The 23,549-nt window shown below is 39.3% G+C and overlaps 1 long non-coding RNA gene across 1 annotated transcript in view; it reads right to left on the reverse strand.

Annotated features, from left to right (window-relative positions):
• LOC102004835 overlaps positions 1-10,435 on the reverse strand; it is a 60,439-nt gene extending 50,004 nt beyond the window's left edge. The window contains exons 1-2 of the long non-coding RNA XR_264266.2: positions 10,279-10,435; positions 936-1,096 (exon numbers count right to left, since the gene is read on the reverse strand). This is a non-coding gene — a long non-coding RNA (uncharacterized LOC102004835). The remainder of the gene's footprint in view (positions 1-935; positions 1,097-10,278) is intronic.
• Between the last annotated feature and the right edge of the window lie 13,114 nt (positions 10,436-23,549).

The raw sequence follows: 23,549 nt of genomic DNA on the forward strand, positions 1-23,549 counted from the left end.
TATTATAATATATGTTAAAGTTTCAACAGAACAGGATGCAATGTAATGCTAATTACATTTTTCCTTAAATGCATTTATTCTTCTAAAAAAATCAATATCAAATGCATGTGGACATAGTCAACCTCATAGTTATCAAAGGTGCAACAAATAACTGTTAAAACAAGACTGTCAGAATTTAATTTTCCTCAGTGGGACTAAATAATTAGAGTAAAATTATTGAGCTAATTATCTGTGTGTATTTTAATGATTGCTATCAGAGAGGTTTGCTTAGTTCACAGTAATAAGTGACTGGTGGTTTTCTGAAGATATCCCCACGGACGTCTCGGGACTTGTTCTCCAGGGTGACTGTCAGTTTCACACTGTGTGGCCTGAGAGATCTAAACGCCTTTGATCAGATTCCTAGAGAATGCAGCAATAAGAACAAAGTCTGAACTCTACAAATGATGCCAGGCCCAACAGGACCTCTGTCCTTTCACCTCACTCAATGCTTTGATCTTGCCCCACCATAATGGAACCATAGTTTGTAATGAAATATTCCTATTTCTTCTATAGTCAAGCACAAATTCAGTTTGGTCATGTAATAAAATCATGGAAACATCAATTTATAGTAAATGAAACTTTCAGAGGGTAAAATTTTTGCATATATAAGTGAACTTGAATACTACACATACTTGTCTTACCAGAATGGACCCTTAAAAACTCATTTAATATGAGGTGTGACTGAAAACTACAGCGAATGTTTAAATTAAAAGCATTTACTAGAGTAAAAGATACATTGCCATTAATGCCCTTCCAAATGATCCCCTTCCCTCAGACACACTTAGCCTGTTTTGCTTGCCCCTTTGTGAAGCAATCCTAGACTTCCTCTCTCATGAGTGTCTTTAGTTGTGCTATTGTGGCTGCCCTAATGCCCTAAATAGATTCAAAACATTTACCTTTTGTGATCCCTTTTACTTGAGAGAACAGCCAAAGGTCGCACAGCACCAGTTCTGGTGAACAAGGTAGATGAGGAGGTGGGGATGGACTCAGACGTTTCAGCAGCCCCCTTCCACAGGATGCGACCTGGAAGCAGCGTTCCTCGAATTCTTTATCACACCTGGTAAAGAACACGTCCAGAACTGCCTCAGAAAGTGGCAAGGACAGTGGGATAAGTGTGCTTGAGGCGAGGGGGAGTATTCTGAGGCAGATAAATGGCAATGTGTCTTAAGGTAACTTTTAAAAAAATATTTAAACATTAAATATATATTTTGATCACAATTTTACATTATTTAATTTATATTTCAGAATTTCTGATACTAATATTTTCTGTTTCCTCAAAAGTATTACATTTTTTCATTTAATTACTTCCTTTAGGAATCCTTATCTAACCCCACAGGGAAGAACTCACCACCTTCTCTTTGTATGATGCTAATATTCACTACACATACCTATCTTGGCTCCTGTAGTCCCTTATTCCACCAAACAGTCCCCATGACTGTCCTTCCTTACAGACTGTAAGCGCTTGAGGACACAGAAGGCATTCTACTCATCTGCGTGCTCGCCACTTAAGGGACAGTCGATGTCTTCGTCACAACTTATACCCACTGCCACACCACATCTGTTTTCCTTCCCAATCCTTGCAGTTTCCTTTAGTTTTACTTAAAGATCCTTTAGTGTTGATTTTTTTAGAAAAGCATCGTGTGATACTTTTCATACCAATTTATGACATTCAATTATCCCATACTATATTTACTTAGTATTTCTCATGAGCCAAGCACTGTGCTAAGCACTTGGTATATGCCCAAGAAGGCAAAGTTTTTCTTCCAGTAAAGAATTTTAAGACAGGTCAGATACAATATAAAAGTTATAATTCAGGGCACTAAGTGTTATAACATAGGCAACAAAGCTATCTGAAAACATATTTAATGACTGGCTTTAGTTTGTTTTAAAAGGATTCAAAAATAAAAGGTGTTCAGGGTTCATTTATTGATCAATTTTGCTAGGTAAAGAATGCAGGGAACATATCTTAGAATGCGTGTAAAGACATGAATTTAAACACATCAAGCACGTCTGGTGAACAAAGACCTGCTCAGTATCTTTGGAACATTCGATATTTGATGTGGCAAGAAGAGGTTGAGAAATTAGTCAAAGGAATGAAACAGACATTAAGAGATGTGCTCTTTATCCTTTGGCAACAGAGACATGATCGTAATCTGTAAATAAAGCTGATACATAATCAGATGTAACTTTAGAAATCTCCCACCAGTTGCAAGATGAGGATGGGTTTGGAGGTAAAGAAAATTGGTAAGAGTAAAACCAATCAAAATACTCTGCATTTAAGAATAATTTTCTAGAAAAAAGATGGGGTTACTTTTCAGACGTTGGAGGCATTGTGAGATGTAAAGATCAATGTAGTTGATATTAGTGAAATACACCTCACCAGATACAGTGCAAAGAGCAGTCACAAGAACAGAGACAGTAAAAGTGACTGTCAGTTTTCTCTATGGAACATGAAAGTGAAGAGCATGTATGCAGAGAACATACAGGCAGATGTATTGAGCAGGAAAATATACCTGGAATTCAAGAGCAAAGGTGAGACTGGAGGATTAGAAATTGTTCCCCTGTAACTGGCAGTTAAAACCATGAATGTAGACAGTGTAACATAAGATTGACATGGAAGGGAAAGGGAATGGGTTGAATGCTGGACATTGGTCATCTTTCAACATTTGAAGGGTGGCCAAGAAAAACAGTGTGAAAATACACAGAAGAATAATCAAAATGATAATAAAAGCTGTGTGAGACGCATGAAAGGAGAGCTCAGTTAAATTTGGCAAATGGGAGGAACCTTCTGTGGAAACTAGAAAAACCACTCAGAGAAGGTTAGAGACCAGAGTACCAAGGCTTGAGGAGCAAGTCTGAAAGATATCAACTTTTTCATAAAAATTGAGCCAAAAAGAAATAGCAATATAAAGGGTATAGCTTCATCAGGTGGTTGGTGAAAGGGTTCTTTTTCAGAGAAGTTTCAAGGGGCTAAAAATAAAACCCCAAATTGATGACAGAAAGAAATGCAGAAGGCTGTAGGATAAAATTCCTGTCTGAATGATGAGAACTAACCTATTCTTGTATTATTTTTCTATTGTAACTGCAACAAATTGCAGAAACTTGGTACTTTACACAACAAAAAATTACTTTCTTATACTTCTGAAAGTCAGAAGCCTGAACTGGGTTTAACAGGGTTAAAAATGCAGGTGCAAGAAGGACTGCATCTTGGTTTGTGGCTGCATCTTCCCTCCTGAAAACCAGAAACACAGCATCTTCAGACAGTCATCTCTCCATGCTCCTCAACCCTTCTGTTTCCATTGACATCTCCTCTGACCCTCCAACTGCCTTTTCTTTCCCATTGCTGGGAATGGATCTCAGGGCCTTTGTGCTGACCTATGTACCCAGACCTCTTTATTTTAATTTTCTCACTGAGTTGCCTGAGGCTTGCAATTTTCATACCTCAGCCCCCTAGACTGCTGAGATAATAGACATGCTCCACCATGCAGGCCAGTTCCCCTCTTATATAACTGGACCCATAAAGATGACTGAGGATAATATCCCCATCTCAAAATCCTTAATTGCATCTTCCATGTGAGAAAAAGCATTTACAAATTCCAGAAATGAAGAGGTTGACATTAGTCAGAGACTATTTTTCTGTTTACTACATTGGGAAAGGGTGGAAAGCATAAACTAAAAAAAAGACAATTCATCCCCGTTCTTTTTTCTGTAGAAGGGAAGGAAGCCAGAGTGTTGTATGTAAGCATAAATGAAAAGTCAGAGGCTTAGTGTCTTACTTTCTCTCTGTTTGTGGAACAAAATATCCAATACCCACAAGCTGAGGGGGAAAGGTTCATTCTGACTCACAGATTGTAGAGGTTTCAGTCCACAGTTGGCTGCTTCTGAGACAGGGCAGCATGGCAGAAGAGAAACAGTGCACAGTATGGTAGGCAGGAACCTCGAGGGATCAGGGGAGGAGAAAACATATATATCCTACTAGGTCATGCCCAGAGTGACCCACCTCTTTCCGCCAGACTTCACCTTACAATATCACAGTTATGAACCCATCAGGAGACTAATTCAGTGATAAGCATCACAAACAAGTGATCCAGTCACCTCCCAGAATTGCTAAAAATCCTAACAGTTTCAGCACTGCTGAGAAGTCCAAGGTCAAAATCTCCTCTGTGATTTAAAACAAACTCTTTTCTGATGGCTCTTGTAAAAGTGAAGAGGAAGTTAAACATTGCCAGCCACAGGGTAAGCGTCCTATTTCAAAAGAGAGAAATAGGGGGATAAAAAGGAATGAGGCCAAAATAAGACCAAATTCCACCCTGGCAAACATTATATCACATAGTTCCATGTCCAGTACCCAGGGAAACTGGTGGCAAGAGGTAAATTCCAAAGGGCTTGGATGGCCCTACCCCTATGGCACTGTGAGTTGTTGTAGCCCTCATGGCCTCTCTCTTGGATCAGGTTTGCTGACTGTTTGCAACTTTTCTCAGATGTCCATCTTCCTGGTTTTTCCAATTTTCTTGGATCTCCATAACACTTTTGGCTTCACACTCAGAGCTTTACACACTGCTCTCTCAGGAACACACTCCCTAGCCTCCCAGGCCTTCTTTTAAAATCTGAGTCGAAGTCCTGCTGGCCACAAGATTCTTGCATTCTGCTTGCCTGTAAGATCAGTACCATGTGGATGATGTCAAGGTCTATCATCAGCTACAACAGTAGTTGAGCCTTTTTCAAACTTGCTGGTTGTTGCAAAGGTCTCTGAGTGCCTGGATGGCTGAACATGGTGAATTGAATCCTAGCAAATCAATTCCCATTCCCTAAGCTGCACCCATTCTGTAGCATGGTGCCCTGAAGCTCTCCTCAAAGCAAAGTCTTTCACCTTTGCAATTTTGAACCTGCAAAGTGTAGAGTCCTGCTGGTTCTTATGGTGCTCTCGAGCCATCTTTTCTATTGTTCTGTTCCAAAGTACCAGGCTGTTTTAATACTATTACTTTCAGCAACCAAGTTCTGTGCTCCATCTCTACAGGGTCCAACTTTGCCAGAGTTTCCCTTGTAACCAAACTCAAAACTTTTAAAATAATTCTGCTACATCATTTGCTCTTGGTTCTCAAGGTAGAGGTGGCTATATGCCCCAGTAGTAGCCTTGCCACTGCCTCAACACTAGAGTGCTTTGAAATTTCTTCCACCATATTAGCCCACTGTTCTTAATCACAATCTCCAGCAATGTCTCAGGACAGAAGCAAAATCCAGACAAATTTTCTGCCAGAGCATAATACACATAGTCTGGAGTCCAGTGGTGTCCTTGTTCTGAACTGAAACCTTATGAACATGAGCCTGGTCTTTAACAGGCTCATTTAGATCACCATTCTGATCTTCTGAGCTCTGACCAGAATCTTATCAAGCTCAGTTTTTGGCACTCTAGTGCTCCTTCTCCAGCCAGCACATTCAGATTGTTCCAAATTCCTCCCACAAACCACTAACAAAGATTTCTGAATCACATGGTTGGATAACATCATAGCAACAACACCACCCTGGTACCAAAGTCTGTCTTAGTTACTTTGCTGTTGCTGGGACAAAATACCAGACACCCACAAATTAAAGGAGGAGAAGTTTATTTGGCTCACAGTGGGTAGAGATTTCAGTCCATAGTCATCTGCTTGCAAGGCAGGATGGAATGGCCAAGGAGAAATACTTCACAGCACGGCAGGAAAAAGCAGTGAGGGATCAAAGGAGGAGGAGGGATACATACACCATTCCAGGCCATGCCTACAGTGACCCATCTCTTCCCAAACTTCACCTCCCAACATCACACCCAGCTAGCTATAATCCCATCAGTACCCTGATACAGCGATAAGTATCACACACACATACACACACACACACACACACACACAATCCCTTCACCCTTCAAAAGCCCCACTTGTGAGCACATGAGGCTTTGATGAAACATCCAGATGTAAACCATAACACTGAGTGTACTTGGTTACCATGTTTTCTTCTTGGCTGCATCATGAGAGGGGAGTTGTCAGTGGCACAAAGAACAGCTAGCATCTATTTCAGAGAACACGACTAGAAATGCGGAAGCAACCACAAAGAGAACTGATGGTGGAGGAGGGATCCAGCGAAGCTAGAAAATATAGGATAGGGTAATTGTGAAGTTGCTGACTGAGCATGAAAATAAATAAAAGAAATAGATGGATTCTAGAAGTGATGCGTGTCTAAAGACCACCTGTAGTTGAAGAAATAGGGAGAATTTCACCAACAGACTGAAAAAAACCCCAAGAATTGAGAAAAAATTTAGTCAATTATCCCTCAGACAAAGGACTTCTATCTAGAATATATGAAGAATTCAAAAAAATGTAGTAACCCAAATTCAAAGAACCAATACAAAAATGGGCCTCTGAGATGAATCCAGACTTCTCAGATAAAGAAATGCAAATGGAAACCTGGGGATATAGGATGTACAGCACCTGCCTGGCGAACCAAAAAAGAAAGTTAAAAGAAAGAAAAACAAATGGCAACTAAATACATGAAAAAATGTTTGGCATCATCAGTCATTAGAGAAATGCAAATTAAAATAACACTGAGATTCCATCTCATCCCAGAAAGAATGGCTATTATCAAGAAATCAACCAATAACAAATGCTGAAAGGACTGTGGAGAAAAAGGAACACTCTCCACTGTTGGTGGGAGTGTAGACTGGTGCAGCCACTGTGGAAATCAGTCTGGAGATTCGTTAGTAAATTAGGATTAGAGATCCCATTCAACCCAGCTTTTGGGTATTTTTCCAGAAAAACAGAAAACATCATACTGTAGTGATATATATGCACCCATGTTTATAGCTGCTCAATTTGTAATAGCTAAATCGTGGAAGCAACCCAAATGCCTATCCACTGAGGAATGGATAAAAAACACGTGGTATTTTTATATAATGCAATATTACTCATCTCTAAAGAAAGATAAACTCGAGGCTTTTACAGGTGAATGGATGCAACTAGAGACTATATGCCTAAGTGAAATAAGTCAGACCTTCATGTGTAAACATCATATTGTTTCCCTAGTGTAAGAACCTGAAAGAGTAAATAAAATCTGAAAGGTAACAAAGATATTGTGAAAGGGAAAGAAACCGCTCAAAAGGAAAGAACAACTGGGATGAAGGAAAAGAGAAAAGAAAGAAAGAAGGAAGGGATATATACATGTGTATATATACACAAGATAGCTAAGATAATTGTACTACTAGTTTCTATTGGTTTATTGAAAGGAACAGTTAATGTTTGATCAATCTTACATGCCTATATCTGGTTATCTGAGTAACCAATCTGAAGATAACAATATGTAATACAACAACCATTGTTAATTGTGTATCATTTTTATTACTTTTCTGTTGTTTTCTTTATGTCTTTTGTTTTTGTAAATTTGTTTTTGTTCTTTGCCCTTTAAAATAAAAAAATAAGGGAGAATTTTGAGCAAGTATCCTGGTATATTTTTATATCCTTGAAACCAATGATTCTAGCATTAGAATTGATTGAGTCCACCATTTCCTGAGTTTAATTTTTTGTAAAAATTATGTTAGGGAACATACAAGATGAGAGAGAATGAGACAGAGAGAGGGGAGAGTGAAGGACAGAGAGACCTTCCAAGGTATACAAAACTCTTGGCTATGGCATGTATTCAAGTTACAGAATCATATCAGTAATGAAAGTAATTTGGTGGAGTTTGAAACTTGTAAAAGTAAAATTAAGATAATTAATCCATCCTCATTCTTTTAGCACATAATATTGGTTTACAATTTTTTGAAATTTGTTTTAGACAGGCAGCTTAATTTTACTGAAAGTTTATTTAGCAATCTTTAAAGCTAGTCATCAAATAAGATTTTTCCACTCATAGATATAAAAATGTATCATTTACTATATAATTATTTGGTAATTACTTTGTCAGCAGTTATCCTTTATGAGGAATGTAACTCTATCTCCAATGTAATCTGTTCCGCTTAATTTCACTCTCAATTTCATTATTCTTCTTTTATCAGTTATAATTCATTAAAGTATCAACCAATTTCATTAGTAGGTCAAAGCCTGTCAGTCAACATTTGAGAAGGCTGCAATGATTGCATTATTAAACATTATATTTTAAACTTTCCCTAAATAGAATCATGCTTCCCAGTCTTTCATTAAATATATAATACTCCTGTAATCATTTGGGCTTACTTTCCTTTTAACATATTGCATTATGCTTTTGTTTATTTAAATAGTCTCATAGTTGACTATGTTTCTTTATTTAGCTTTGTTTGCACAGAAAACCAAATGAGTAAATTCTAGTGAGCTTTGAATATTTTAAAGTACTTAGTCAATAAAGTGTCAGCACTACATAATGAATTTTCCAAAAATGTGGAAAATCTTAAGAAAATGAGTAGATGTTTCAGAGAAAAGCTACACTATACTCAAGGCCCCTGATTAAAATAATTACTTTGATGGCAATTGGCAATGGGGTGAGGCGAGAGACAGGGTCTCCAGAAAAGGAGATTACTATACCCAGGATGAGAAGCATGGCAGTCCTAAAACAAAATACCACTTCTGAACATCGAAGATTATTAGAAATAAAAGTGAAATCAGTATAATGGATATAAGAGAAGCTTCCCTATCGCATGGGTTGTTCTGGAAGCAATTTTAAATTGTGGAGGCCAAAAGAGTTTGGATAAATCAGAATTCTTTATGTGCCCCAAATCTCTGTTATTTATTAGATAAGAGCACATTTTTTCTATGTGCTCCATTTCGCTCAGAAAAGTTTGTGAGAAGGATGTTCATACCTGCCTCCACCACCACCTCTACAGTGAGCACTTGAACCTGTTTTTACAGTTTGGGACTTCTAAAGTAGATTTTTTTATTAGTTACTCCTAGAATAAACAAGAAAATTCCTACTATATAGTAAATGACTTCAGTTTTTAGAATAAAATGATATGATAATGCACATAAATTTTAGTACATGAGAAAAACATTTCTTTTCTGTAATTCTATCCAAATGAATTGGTAATAAAGTAAATAAAATTTAAAATATAATACAGTGTTCCCCTAAAATTCAAGTTACATTTCTAGAGGACTCAATAATTGTGAAAAACCATGAATTTTAGATATGGTCAGAAAAATGCCTAAATCATCAACATGCTATTCTCCTGCAATTATGTAATTTAGTATAATGAAATCCTGTGTTAATAAAGCCTTGAAAGGTACAGGGCATTTTGGCAGCATCTTAGGGATCTAAGAAGAACAAAACTGAGCACACTCAAGATAGCTGCATCAACCTGTTATGATGCTGGAATGCTGCTGCATCTGGGTGGGTTACAGGGCCTTTGGGGTCCGATGTATACCACTCAACCAGGGAGCCAGGAATCTTCCTCCAGACCTCTGTGAGGAGACCGGAGAAACCTCAGGGGTACACCTTCCCATCAGGACCTGGAGAGGTCCTCATTCCATCCACATCAGACCCAAAGGGAAGAGGAGAAAATCTGTCTGTCTGTATGTCTCTCTGCCTGATTCCAGTAAGACCCCCACAGGTATCCCAGCCTTTCAGTCCTTCTCAGTTGAACAGAAGAGGAGTTTGTTTAACTCTTATTAGATAATGCCACCCTCAAGGAAAGGGGGGCTGGAATGTTCAGGCTCTGAGTGCCTCCTGAATGAGTGAGCCCAACAGCATAAGCAACAGGCTGCTGTGTCTGTGCACCAAGACTGGAAAGCACTGGTTGCGGTGACTGACTGAGTCCTCACCTGTGGTCCATGGTGATGGACTTATGGCATAATGGAGGGCTCGCACCCTTCTTAGCTGAGTCGCACCTACGTCCTTGCGTGGGGCATGGCTAAGTGGGCATCTGAATGGTCTCTTTCTGAGGAGCATCCACCCTTTTTCTGTTGTGCCATCATTCAAGGGTACACAACATACACCACAGGGAGACAGAATAGGAACAAATTAGGTAAAACCCACAGTTCCCAACTGCAGGAAAAAAAGCTTTTATGGAGTTAAAAGTGAAACCAAACCACTTCCTGCATCTCAAAGAACAAAAAAGAAAAAAGAGGCAAGTTCTTCCTGAGGATTCTGCCTTTGTGCCCTCATCAGCTTCTGTAATTGCTGTCAACACCAATAGCTTCACTCCCTACTCCAGACTCATCTGCTTCCAGCCAACTGAACTGGTTCCAGCTGGCCACTGCCTGCATTTAGCCACAGAGGGCCGCCCTCCAGAGCCTTCTGCTCACACACCTGTCCTGGTGAGACGGTGTCATCTAACACATGCCTGAGATGACGGTCAACATTTCCTTCTCAGTTCCACATTTTGACTGAGGAAAAAATGGACTGTCAGCCCTGACAAATAAGTTGTGCCCTGTCAGGCCTGAATAAGAGTCCACAGTCATTGCAAACATTGAGGGCAAAGCTGTAACTTTCCTGGTAGACAATGGAACAGAATTCTCTGCCTTCAAAAGTTCCCTCTGTCAAAAAGTTACCATCACCAGGGCAACTGGGACTGTTGCCTCTCACGCCCTTCTACCAGGCACAAACTTACAGCAGGGAGGACATCTCCCTCACATCAAGCCAGTCAGCCTCACTTTTGTTTAACCCTGCACTTTCCACTTTGAGTGTTCCCTGAAAGATTATGACTGCATATCCCTGAGACAGATAACTGCAGTCCTAAAGTTCTGAAAATTCTCCTCACAGAGGTGTAAACTAGAGACTTGTCTCTGGGTCTGGCCATCAACCATGCTGCCTCACCATGATCCCCCTTTGCTATCAGATGGCATGGGAAACACAAACAGGCATCCAGCCATACATCAGCCTGCAGACTGTTAATCACCTTGGGCAAGATCTCATCAACAACACAGCTATCACCTTGCACTCTGCGGTTTCCAACCCATACATTCTTTTTGGACTGTAGTAGATTTAAAAGATGCCTTCCTCTGCTTGCAAGTTGTTCCTATAAGCTCCCTCAATTGGGAAAATTCTGAGACAAAAGACCAGTTAAGTTGGACTCAATTGCCAAAAGGGGTTAAAAACTATCCTACTGAGCATAGACTGTCAAACTGCTAAAATACAGTTCTCCTGCCTGTAAAGCCAGTCAAGATCTATAAGCTGCCAGTGCCACTGTAATTGCCCTCCATGTATGTTGCCTCAGTCTTCTTCCACCCTCAGCCTGCTGATACACATGTCTGGACCTAAGAATGCACTCTTCTGCCTTCAATTGGCTCTGGTCACCCAGCCCTCTCTTTGCAACTGACCTAGACTCAACCTTTCAGAGGTTCAAAAACTTTGTTTACCTTCTTTGGAGAAGGCCGCACAGCTGACCACTAGTTTCCCAGAATGACACCCAGGCTTCCTGCTGGAAAGACGCAAAAGCCCTCCTACAGTATCTGGTAGAGTCTGGTTACAAAAACACTCCACAATTTTCTTAGAGCTGCTGGCTTCTATAAAATCTGGATCCTTGAGTTCACAAAAATAATAATGTTTACTCAGACTGTCATCCCCTGGGAGAACCTAGTAGTCTACCTGTGCAAATACTTGGCCACTGTCCTTCTGATCAAGAAAGCTGACAAGCTCACCTTAGGCTGAGACCTAACTGTCCAGGTGCCACATGCTATGCTGGACCTCACCTGGTACCAAGGACTTTATGCAAAAACCCCCATCTGACTGTCATGGTGATAAAACCACTCAGTCCTGCCACATACCTGCCCACAGAGCTGGGCCCCACAGACCGTGACTGCATGGCACTGTTCTTGAGCTGATCAGACTTAAAAAAATAAACCCCCTGACAGGTGCTGACTACACCTTGTTTAGAGATGAAAATAGCTCTGCTAGGAATGGAGTATGACAGGTTAGATACATAGTGGTCACCTTGGAAAAAGCTATTTTAGCCAAAGCTCTCCTGCTTCTGCTTCCTGCTGTTATTTGAAAACCTGCCACCAATGCAAAATAATTCTTGATCCAGAGGCCTAAGCCCTCTGGGGATCTGATTAGCTGAAACATCAACCCCAGCCAGAAAAACTTTACCCAGTATTCTTGGTAAATCAGAGACAGACTTACCCCAACTGTTTGTTTTGCAAGCTGAAGCCATAGCACTGGCAAATGCACCCCTGCAACCAGCTCAAGCTTCAGCATCTGCATCCCTGGCCTTGACTTCATTCATTATAGGGGACTTTCCCCATTTAAAGATACACAGACAGATCACACAGAAATAAAACATGAAATTATATACAGCTTGTAACCAGTTAAAAGGCCAGCCATATCTGTAGACATTCCTGCAGACACATATAACCCAGGTGCATATTAACTACCTCTACACGTTTCAGAAATCCACAAAAGATTCATCTGGACAGCTCTTCCAGAATTCTCTAAAGGGACAACATGCTCCAAGCCTTGCCCCTGTCAGCATTGAGAGTGACAGGATGCTGATGAATCAATGTACAGCTGAAGCTTGAGGACAGCATTCAAAGGATTCCAAGTGAGATTGCCTGCCCCACTTCTCCCCCATGTGTACTTGATGTTGTGTTATCCAGCTTGGTTCTTGCTTCCCACCTTCTTACCAACTGTAACCTTTGCCTTGGCCTTGTGGACAGTTGCCCCAGAGGGATGAAAAACAACCAGTAAAGTTCTTTTCCTTACTCTTTATATGGTTTTGGTAGTTGAACTTGTTATTTTCAACTGTCTTCCTCATCTGAAAAGCCTAAGGCATCAGTCATAACTAGAAAATGTTTGTTACCAATGTGCTGACCTTTAATGTTGGGGTCTGGATTCCGGCTCTGTTTAATTTAATTATGGGAAGTCAAATTACCACAACCCAAGCTCCTGTTGAGTTTAGCCTGGTTAAAACTGACACCTGGGAGGTAATTCAGTCCAAAGTCTGGAATGACGAGGGCTCAGTAATTCTCAGATTTGATATTTGCCAAATTGTTACCATTCCAGACACACAGATGCCCTCGTGAAATTCCCCACAGGGCATCTGCTCCGGTGGCCTTTGATTTCTGTCTGTGCTCTGGACACAAAAATGGACACACGGGCTGCAGATCCAGAATGGAATGTAACTGCCCCTCCTGGGAATGTGTGTCCATAGCCTTCTATTCGGGGGGCCCAAGGATGATAAAAACAGAGCACTGTAAGGTGACCCCTCAATTAGCCAAATAAGAACAACAAAGAGGAGTTTATAATGCCCTAGGAGAAAACTTCTGTTTCTATGCTGTTAAGTCTGGAATAGTCCAAGAAATTCTGCAGCAATTACAAGAGAGGTTAAATAACTGAGCTCAAAAATTAAACCAGAAACTGGTGATTCCAAGGTCTATCTGACTTGGAACCATGGCTGAAGTCCCTCTTGGGGCTCCTGACCGCCCTTATATTAATTCTCCTGATGGGGCCCTGTCTGGTTAAATGGATTACGTAAGTCAAGACCTGCCCCTTCTTATACAGCTTTAGATAAAAAAAAAACAAACAGACCCAGCATTGGAAAAGATTTTTCTGAGTAACAACAAGAGGGGGAAATAAAAGGGAAACATGATACAAGAGAAACTGTTCCTTTTAAAACGTTGTTCTTTTGAAACTGCCAGCTCTGTAACTGCTTCATAGCTTTGTAATTACTTTCCTGACCCCTGTAACCAGGACGGTATAACTGAACATGGAGGATGCTGATTGTACATTGTACCAAGCTTCATAAACTGATGATCATTCATCTACCCTTGTAACTGGTGATTTCACCCTGCTAGCTAATCAGAAGAACTGCCAGGCTGTTCTGTGTCACCTTTGTACCTCCTTTGTACCTCCTGCTTATGCATCATGTAAAAAAGCCTCTAGACCATCAGAGATTGGGGCTTGATATTTGGGAAGTGATGCTGATCAGTGCCCGTCATTGTAAATAAATCTGCTCCAAAGCCTAGGTGTCATTTTGCTGTTTCTGCTTACCATTGCACCACCATGGCCAGCCACAAACAAGTCCTAATCCCCATTTTACCCTAGTCTGGATACAATGGTGAACTTAGGTTATTTTTAATAATTCTTTCTTAAATTCTGATTATTTTCATTGTAGATACCAGGAAAACAGAAGTTAAATTTCTTATATTTTTATTTTGCTCCTTCTTTTTCTTTAGATACCTGCAATATTCTTAGAAATGATTTAAGGATTGGACAATAATAGAGTTTTCCTTCATTTCTTATAGTTAGTTACACTCTGACCCCAAAGCAACAGGGGAGTTTTTACAGTAATTTTGGGTTTTCCAAACTTCTTTTAAACTCTAGACAGAATGATGAATATTGAAGCCAGTAAGTGTAAGAGCATGGCATAAACTGAGCATGTCTTGGTACTCACGTTGGGATCCCCGATCTGTGTTCACTGACTGAGAGCTATGTGTGTGCCAACATTTCCCAGGTGCTTCCTACACATTAGTCCCAGAGGAAGTGCAACTAAAGGAAGTTCTGTGGACAAATGTGACCAGGAAACTCACTGTCCAAAATCACTTCAGAATAGTGCAACATGTGCCAAGATCTTAAAGTCTCAAGAACTTAACCTGACTGCTTTTCACCTCATTATTTCTCAAATTCACATATTCGGGCCATCATTTTTAATACAATCTTGTTAACATAGTAAAGAAATCATCTTTGACTATTCAGTGTGGGACAAAATTCTCCAGGATTACTTGGAGTGTCCATGGAAATGTTTAAAATGTCCTGTGGGGAAAATAAGTAGTTCAATTAATAAATAGTCAGCGTTGTCAGTACAGAATCAATATATAGTCTTTTATGGATATTGCCCACTGAGACTTTCCTGGGAAAGGTAGGCTAAAAGCAATTGCATTCTGAAGGTCAACAGAATAGTTTTATCTCTCAGCAATTTACATGTGTTTTCACATTCATTTTCTTACCTATTTGAAACAGTCCGCTAAATCAGCGTTACGTGCTTTTTGATATGTGCTAGCACTTGAATGTCCATATTGTGTGTGTGTGCATGTATGTGCATATGTGCGTGCATGTGTGTGTGTCTGTGTGTGTGTGGAAACACTCCAAAACGTCAGAAAGGCCTTTCCTGAGTTGGGAGGTGTCTTACCTCCTTTCTCATCTCTGGGACACAACACCTGAAACCCACAGCTTCCAGGAGGAGGGTTTACTGTGGCTTATAATCTGTACAGGCTTCGGCCCAGAGTCTGCTCCAAGGAAGAGGAGCACGGCTAAGGAGAAGCAGCTTGTGCCATGACATCAGGAAGCAGAGAGAGAGGAGATCCAGGCCACCCCTAGGGGCCCGCCCCTTCTGGACAGCCTCACTTCCCAATACCGCATGCAGCTGTGAACGCGTCAGTGCACGAATGTGGGCACTGATCCAATGAGGAGCATCTCGCCCACTGTGATCCAGTTACCTCTCAAAGCCCCACGTAGGGCACAGGAGGCTTTGGGGAGCACCCACTCGTGCACTGTGACAGAGCGGAGTGCTGGCCCTGAGGAACTGGTGATCACTATTCACATGTGTGGCACAAGCAGAGCCAATGTTCCGTGTGAAAGAAGCAGGGCTTTGCAGTGGGAAAAAGCCTCATTTCAGGCCCCATTCGTTAGCTGAGCCACCTTGCACAGTTGCTTGCACTCTGTGACTTTGTACCATACAAATATAATATGGGGATAACATCCCCTGTCTGAAAATTTGTCTTGAAGATTAAATAAAATAACAATCATGGGGGAGAATAAACTCACTGAGATCTTATTTAAAGTCCTTATCTAGTTCCTTTTTTTTTCTTTACATGTGATTCAGAGGAAATGAGGGGTAAACTTTCAATAATTATTGCTTTCAAAAGCTTTCTTTTCTGCAAATTTTCTAAGCTTCTGACTCTCTTTATAATATGGGCAAGATCAGAAAAGATCCAAAATGAGGAAAATATGAAAATAGCCTGAAATAGAACATGATGTTGAAAAGGATAGAGACTTAAAAAGACAAAAGCATAAAGATTTCCCTTATCCAAGGTCATCTCTTATGTTCTGTGTTTTGAAGGTTTTCTTTAAAGAATATCCTTTAATCACTTCATAATTTTTGACATTTTTCCTAACATGATTTATCAGTAATAGATATTTAGTCACAGCTAACTATTCTACCTGGAAAGTAATGGAATCCCTGGCACATCTGAATGTCTGTACCCTCACAGCGTGGTTGCTCTTAATAGGAAACACATATTGAAAGCACAAGGGCAAGTTGGCAAAGATCAAAAAGTGTTATAACATACTGCATTTGCAAAGACAGGTGTGAGGCTAAATTTGAACAATATCTAGTGAAGGCAATTCGGTAACAGCTAACCAAATTTGAACTACATCCTTTGCAACCCAGTGTACCATTCCTGGCAATTTATTTTACAGAATATTCCCTGCCATAGCAGGAAGTGTGCCCTGGTGTGGAGCACTGAGAGTCACACCAAAGCCTCAAAACAGCCAAACTTATGGGAATTGAAAACTATTGAAATATTTGCTGCATTTATAAGGTTGAAAATATTATCAATGTGTATTATTTACAAATATAAATGTAATACTTATAGTTAATATCTAGTATTAATTATACTATTTAATGCTAATCTTCAAGATGTGTTAAAAAGCGAAAAAAACATTTTGCAGAAGAAATGTTTGTATGTATATTAGAAAATATTTACTAGAGCTGCGCTGAACAGGGACAGATCATCGCTACAAAAGAGCCATCTGACGGGGCTGGGGATTTAGCTCAGCGGCAAAAGCACCTGCCTGGCAAGCGCAAGGTCATGAGTTCGGTTCCCGGTACCGGAGAAAAACCAAAATAAATAAAAAAATAAAAATTTAAAAAAAAAAGCCATCTGAGCACGTGTCGCAGCTTGCTCCGGGAAGCATACTTGGGTGACCAAGTGGGTCTAAAGTTTAAACAGGTGCCACTAAACCTGAGATTTACCCTTGATTTGGGACCACTTAAATCCTCTTTCCATGGAGCAGTTACTTTAGAAAACTTGCAAAAAAACTTCTTCCTCTATCTTTTTGCAGTGTCAATCTTTTAAAAAGTCCCTGCAACCCTAGTGCCCCATCTCTTTCTCTGTAGAAAGATGGGAGCCTAACTCTCAAAGCATCTCACTCCTAGCTGTAAAACTCCCTCTTGTCATGAAAATAAGAGACTGGAGCTCAGACCAATTTCTAGATTCTTTCCCTATTGCAGTAAACTTGAATGATGTTTTCTTTACCCGTTTAACTTTGGTGAAATTTTTGTGTTGACACTGATGTGCCAGATAACCGATTACCTAATATTGTTTTGTACTCTTATTTTTTATCTTTCTAAAATGTGTATGGATTACCTGTCCAAAACTATTTAAATTGAACAACCTCAAAAATATTTAGGGTAGTCTACAGTCCATTGAAATGCAGGCTAAGTTATCTTGAATATATTTGTTGAATCAGCTTCAGGTTTGAGATAAGTAAAATATTTTAAGGTGAAAAAACCCTTCCAACTAAACATTGTGAACTTTATGTAAGTTGAAACCATGATAACAAAACATCCTTAATTCCCTCAAATACTGTAGAGTTGTTAATACAGAGAAAATGCTTTAGCTTAGTTGAATGCAGACACAATGAACTCTTAAGGGAAAGTTTATTACATTTTCTAGAGATGATAGATGGACAATTATTTCATATATCTAGCCTATTTGGGTCACCCTAATATAACATATGTACATACATATTTAACTACTAAAGCCTTTTAGTTAAATACCAGCATTCAATAAGCCAATTGCTTTGTGATGATTTATATTCAAAGCAAAATAAGAAAGGTTCAATTCTCATACCGACATTATCAGTATAATTCATTTTTCAATGAAATATTCTTCTTTTAAAAGAAAATCCTAAAATGTACAACAAGAAAAATGTCATCAATTTTCATGTTCAAATGTGTTTGTTGAAGTGTTAAAATCCAGGTCTTTTCCTTAAGAAGTAAACTTCAAATTCACAGAAATTAGTGAGTAATTAATCTGTCAGTAATATGGATGTTTGCCTAAAATAAGTTTGCAGAAAGTAGAATAACTTTAATTTTTTACTTTCGTGTAAAAGCATCTTTACTTTCACAGGGAAAGGGCATTTCCTCCTGCCTCTAAACTATTATTAACTATTTGTTTTGGAGTATCTTTTGCTCATTTTCGTTGTAATAAACATAAAAAGAATGAAAACTTTTAAACATAATGCAAGATAAGGAAAGAGGTAGATGTTTGTGACAGTGATTGGCTTGAGATGCTTAGGATATTAGCAAAGCATACTGCTCAGTATGTCTGGGTGGATCATGGAGGCGTGACTTCAGGAACTCTATCTCATCTCTGACCCTTGTCTGCCTGATGTGCTTCCCATGCTGTGCTTTTTGGCCACAGTAAAATGAGCACCTTCAGACCACCTAGGCTTACCAGTTATCAAAATTAGCAGCATACTGATGCATTTTAACCACATGCCTTGAAGCAAGGTGTCAGGAAAAATAGTGACTCTCATGCTATTTACAGATAAGAGGCTGAAGTGATTTTCTGAAACATATAGCTTCCATTTTCTTACTAAAGTTTCTTGTTTTGAATATTATGCCTAGAAAATGCAAACAAAAATGTACCTACCATCTGTTAGTGCTGAGAAAGAATAGAGCTGCACATCTTATTTCTCTCAGAAGAGGGTATTCAGGACTGAAAGGAAGCTCTATTACTTATACACTGCAACTCAAATTTATTTTTAAAAGCCTACTTGATGAGCCATTAAGAACAGAACAATTTGAAAAGCACTATTTTCTGAGCTAGATAATTAGATTTAGGTGGATCTCCTAAAATAATCTTTTTGTTTTTACTTTGCTCAGTTCAGGACACTGATTTCATTTTAATTCCAGACTATCTATGGAATGGAATAAGTACAAATTAATCTATTTAAATTATTCTCAGTTACTTAGAAATATTTAAATATACCAATGTCACCACTTTGTCAGAATCATGCTGACAAAGCAGCATATGGTGGCACACATCCGTAATCCCAGCACCCAAAAAACTGAGGCTCCATAGTGACTTCACGGACAACTTGAGCAGCATAGCGAGCCACTTATGCTGAAAGAAAAAAAAAACTTATGCTGAAGAAAAATCCCAGAAAAATTTAAGATATGTCAAGAATGTACAGGCAAAATCCCCTTTTAACATAAATACAATGTAAATAATCAATTTTAATGTTTAAAAAAATTTTTTCATCAGGGGATTTGTTCAAAAGTGTCTTTCCTAAATAACAATGCAGAGTGAACCAAGATACTTGGCCTACAGACAATAAACTCTCACATATTTATGAAAATATCTTTGAAATTTCTCCTGAATTTTGAGTGCAATATCTGAGTGGAAAATATTTCCTATAAATTAAGATTTTAATAAAGTTGGTAATAATTAAAAATGTACTTATTTATTGACTTCACCCATCTAATCAATTCTTATTTCACTGTTGCTGTGTACATTTCAAATTACCCTTTCTATGTTCTGCTAATTAATATATCACTTCAATTATGCATCACAGTGTAACTGTTCTGAAATCCAGAGTAATAACTCAAGCTGGAAACTTTGTTAAAACAATACAGATTCCTAGAACGCTGATAAGCTGTTCTATATTTTAGACTTGGAGAACTCAGGATTCAATTTGCATTATTTCCATGTGTAATTTTTAAACACTTGCCAAGAGCCAAGCACTATTCTAGCTTTCAGGGACCCAACAGTGTGAAAACATAAGTACTATAGTTTTTGAAACTTCTATAAAGAGGAAATATAAAATAAATAACAAGAAAAACTCACTTAAGACTATGTCAGCAATAAGTCATATAAAGAGAAATAAGGTATGGGTAAAGGGACTGAGGGACTTACAGGGATTGATTCTTAAGAAGACACGACTGCAGACACAGAAGCCATGAGGGAGCTAGCTTTGCAGATCTTCAGGGGAAGAGCATTACATCTATATCAAGGAGAAGGTCCAGAATATGGAGAAGGGACACACTTGGTATTTTCACAATGCAATGTGGTGAGAGTGGGAGTCGGTGAGAGTTTAATGTCTTAACCATACAGAGCCTTGAATGTCATAATAAAGACTTCAGATTTTATATAAATAAACATATGAGAAAAGTTTTATTGGACTTGAACTTTGGAACTGTCCCCTACTTTTGCAAAAGTTGTAGCAAGGAGACTGTTGATAGTTATTGCAATAATCCAGGTTAGTAGCCATGGTGACAAGGACTAGGACACATTCCAGATACATTTAGAGTAGAAAGGATTTCCCCAGCACCCAGAAAAGACAAGATAAAGGGGTCACTAAAATTTCTGGTCAGAGAAACTAGTAGGTATAAATTGCTATTCAGTGACATTAGATTATAGGAAGATCTGTGTGTGTGTGTGTGTGTGTGTGTCTGTTTGAGAAAGCTGTGTGTGTGTGTTTGTGTATGTTTGAGAAAGCTAATACAGAATTTACTACAGGAGAAATGGAGTCATTGCTGTGATTGTATGTAACAATGTGGCTCAGAAGCTTTTGGAACTGTTTTGTGAGAGGAGTTTACAAAGGTCTGGAAAAACAGGCTACAGAAGTCCTAGAATGCTCTTAGTAGAGCCCAGGGGTGATTCTGTTAGGGGCTCAGAAGGTCAGAATACTGAGAAGAATGTTGACAGTAAAGGTCAGATTCAGATGATTTAAGGTGGAAATAAGTTCATTGGTAATTGAACTGGAAGTCACGTGTGTTACACTCTGTCACAAAAAAATCTACATTTTTGCCCCTACCCTGAGACTCTGGGAGAATGAGATTAAAGCCAGGAAACCAACTGATCTGGTGGAGGAAATTACAAGGCAGCCCAACATTTAGGCCATGGCTTACTTTAGCCATGTTTATAATGAGAAATAGGGACAAAATGTAAAGTAAAAAATTCAAAAAACTTAAATTGTGACCCCTGAGGTACCAAGTGTAAAGTTGGGGGTCAGTAGCATTGTGGATACTGATAACACTGCTACCATTAAAAGTACACCAAGCATTTTGTACAGAGATAAGGAGATGCCTTAAGGGCACCTAGTGTTATACATAGCTGAGATAGATAAAAATATTATAGGCAGTCAGACAGGGCCAGGCCTTCAAAGGAGCCAACATTAAAGACAAGATAAGATACCTGTGGGCCAGACCTCAAGACAAAGGACTAAGCAAACACACCCTCTTACCTCCCAAGGGATAGACATCTGGGATTGACATTCTAAATAAGTAACAATCACCTTGAAGAGTCCATGACCCAACCCCTTACAGGAAAAGCCCCTGCTCTGTATTCATACCTGCTTGCTACATGACTTGCTATCTCATTTGATCCCAATTTAATCAGTTGTGCGTAAACAATTATTATTGGCTGACCATAGTTTTGTCCATTTTCCCCTACCTTGGACCCACCTCATCTCATAGCTTTGCTCTATAAAAGTCCCTAGAAAAGACAGTGTTGGGGTAACCCACTCAGGCCCCCCTTCTGTCCCTCTCTTGGACAGAAGCTTTCTTTTCTTTCCCTCAATAAATATATTCTACTCTTAACTTCCATTGTTCCTAAATTTCACTCCTCAATTTTAGAGAACACAAACTCATCCCACATATCATTCAGTTTGGGAGTTTTTACTTTTCTGTATCATTTTGGAGGTCCCACCAAGATCCTTGGATGGAGGTAAGAATTTGCTTTTGTTTCATAGACTCTGGATTGCGATGCATTTAGGTAACAGATTGTTATGCTTCAAATTGTTATGCTTTTGCCTGTTGCTTATAGTTGCTTATGCTTTGTCTGTTATACAGTTTTGTTAAAGAGCTGATAAATCTAAATTAGAATATGGCAAGATTGTAAAGCTATGATATTTCTTTAATGGGATATTTTATTCCTGTTTTGTTCTGGTATATGTTGCATTTGATGCATTGGAACTAGTGGCTAAATGTCCTGGTTTTCCTTGCTTGATGTTATTTAGCTAGGGAGAATAATGTTAGAATGCTCTTAGTGAACTTTGATATAAGCTGTAAGGTGGGTCTTTTTAAGTCTAGCTCAGACTTAGTAAAGAACTTTAGACTGTTCCAACTAAGTTAAGCCCATAGAAGATGAGCATTTGTTAACACTGAAGACAGGGAAGTCACACTAGAGAAAGAACACATACCCAGTCTCTGGGTCAGATGAGACATTGGAATTTTGCCCATCCCGAAAAACACAAAAAAAAAAAAAAAAAAAAAAAAAAAAGAACACACATAAAAGCCATGTCCCTGCTTAGTGTTCTGGGCAAGTCTCCCTCAGGAGGGTGAACCTGAGACACAGTGGAGAGAACCAACTTCTGGGTGACACCAGAAGGAGCTACCTCCAAAAGCAGCACATTTCTGGGACCAAAACATATTTAGTCTAAGGGAGGATCTCCAACCTTTCCTGTTCTCCTAGGTCTAGTGCTAGGTAATCTTGTTCAGGCTTTTAACTATCCCTTGTAGAATTTTGACAAACAGTGGTCACTCTGCCAGCTAGTTAAATGCTCTTAGAGCAGCTGCCACTCTTTAAAGCAGAGGACAGATTTCCCCAGCATCTCTTTGGTGAATCCCCATTAAAGTCATTGGCTAATGGAATGTTGACCAGAGAAGACAGCTAGATTCCTTTCTGGAGACATCTCTGGTTTTGTGGGCCAATAGAAACTGAGAACAACTGAGGAGTCATGGCCAGGGCTACTCTCTGGCAGATACCCAAATGTTCCTCGGTGGAAACTGGCTCCTGACCACTGAAAAATCTCCAGTTACCTATTGTACTTATCTCACTCTGCCAGTAGACTAGGAATTCTCCGTAAATTTTTCAGTTGAGATACTTAACTACCCCACCCTTCAGAAACTAGGCTGAGGCAGCTTGCAACAATGTGCGTTTTATGGCGGCTAGCAGGAAAATCATTCACATTCATGCCTTACGTATGATAACTAAGGATAAAAAGGGATTCTTGTCAGCCTTAACTAACTTGCCTTTAGCAATATTTAAATGTGATTGCTAGGTGGTAAATATAAGTTTAACCTGTGAGCTTCAAAGTTTAAATAAAATAGTCTTGTCCTGTTGCTAAGATAGTTTGCCTAGGTGATTACATAGTGAACACAGATGTCTGGAGACTTTGCCCTAGTGCACAGGATAAAATTCCGCCAGCCAATTGTTAGTTCTGTCTAGAGGTGATCTCCTTTGTGGCCCAAGAATACTTTAACTACTTCCAACTTGCCTTTTTATGAAGCCATAGTTTATTACAAAGATATGCTTCCTTTAGACATTCCAGTCACCAGACCAATTTTAACTTAGGCTTGTAGATGTCCAGTAGGAGTAAGTGCATGGTTCATGAGTTTTCTGGGAGGATAAAATTGTGCATCAGTTCAAAGGTGGTTAGGCTGATCGGATTTTGTCCTCTGCTCTCTCCAGATGGCATCCACCTGCCCTAGGGTGGAATTTACTTGAGGGATGCCTTAAGGGTACAAGGATCAATTAGAGATGGGGAGGGGATGCCTCTTTTTGGGGATCCCA

The sequence above is a fragment of the Chinchilla lanigera genome, unplaced genomic scaffold, assembly GCF_000276665.1.
Source record: "Chinchilla lanigera isolate Chin_1 unplaced genomic scaffold, ChiLan1.0 scaffold00101, whole genome shotgun sequence".
Classification (NCBI taxonomy): domain Eukaryota; kingdom Metazoa; phylum Chordata; class Mammalia; order Rodentia; family Chinchillidae; genus Chinchilla; species Chinchilla lanigera.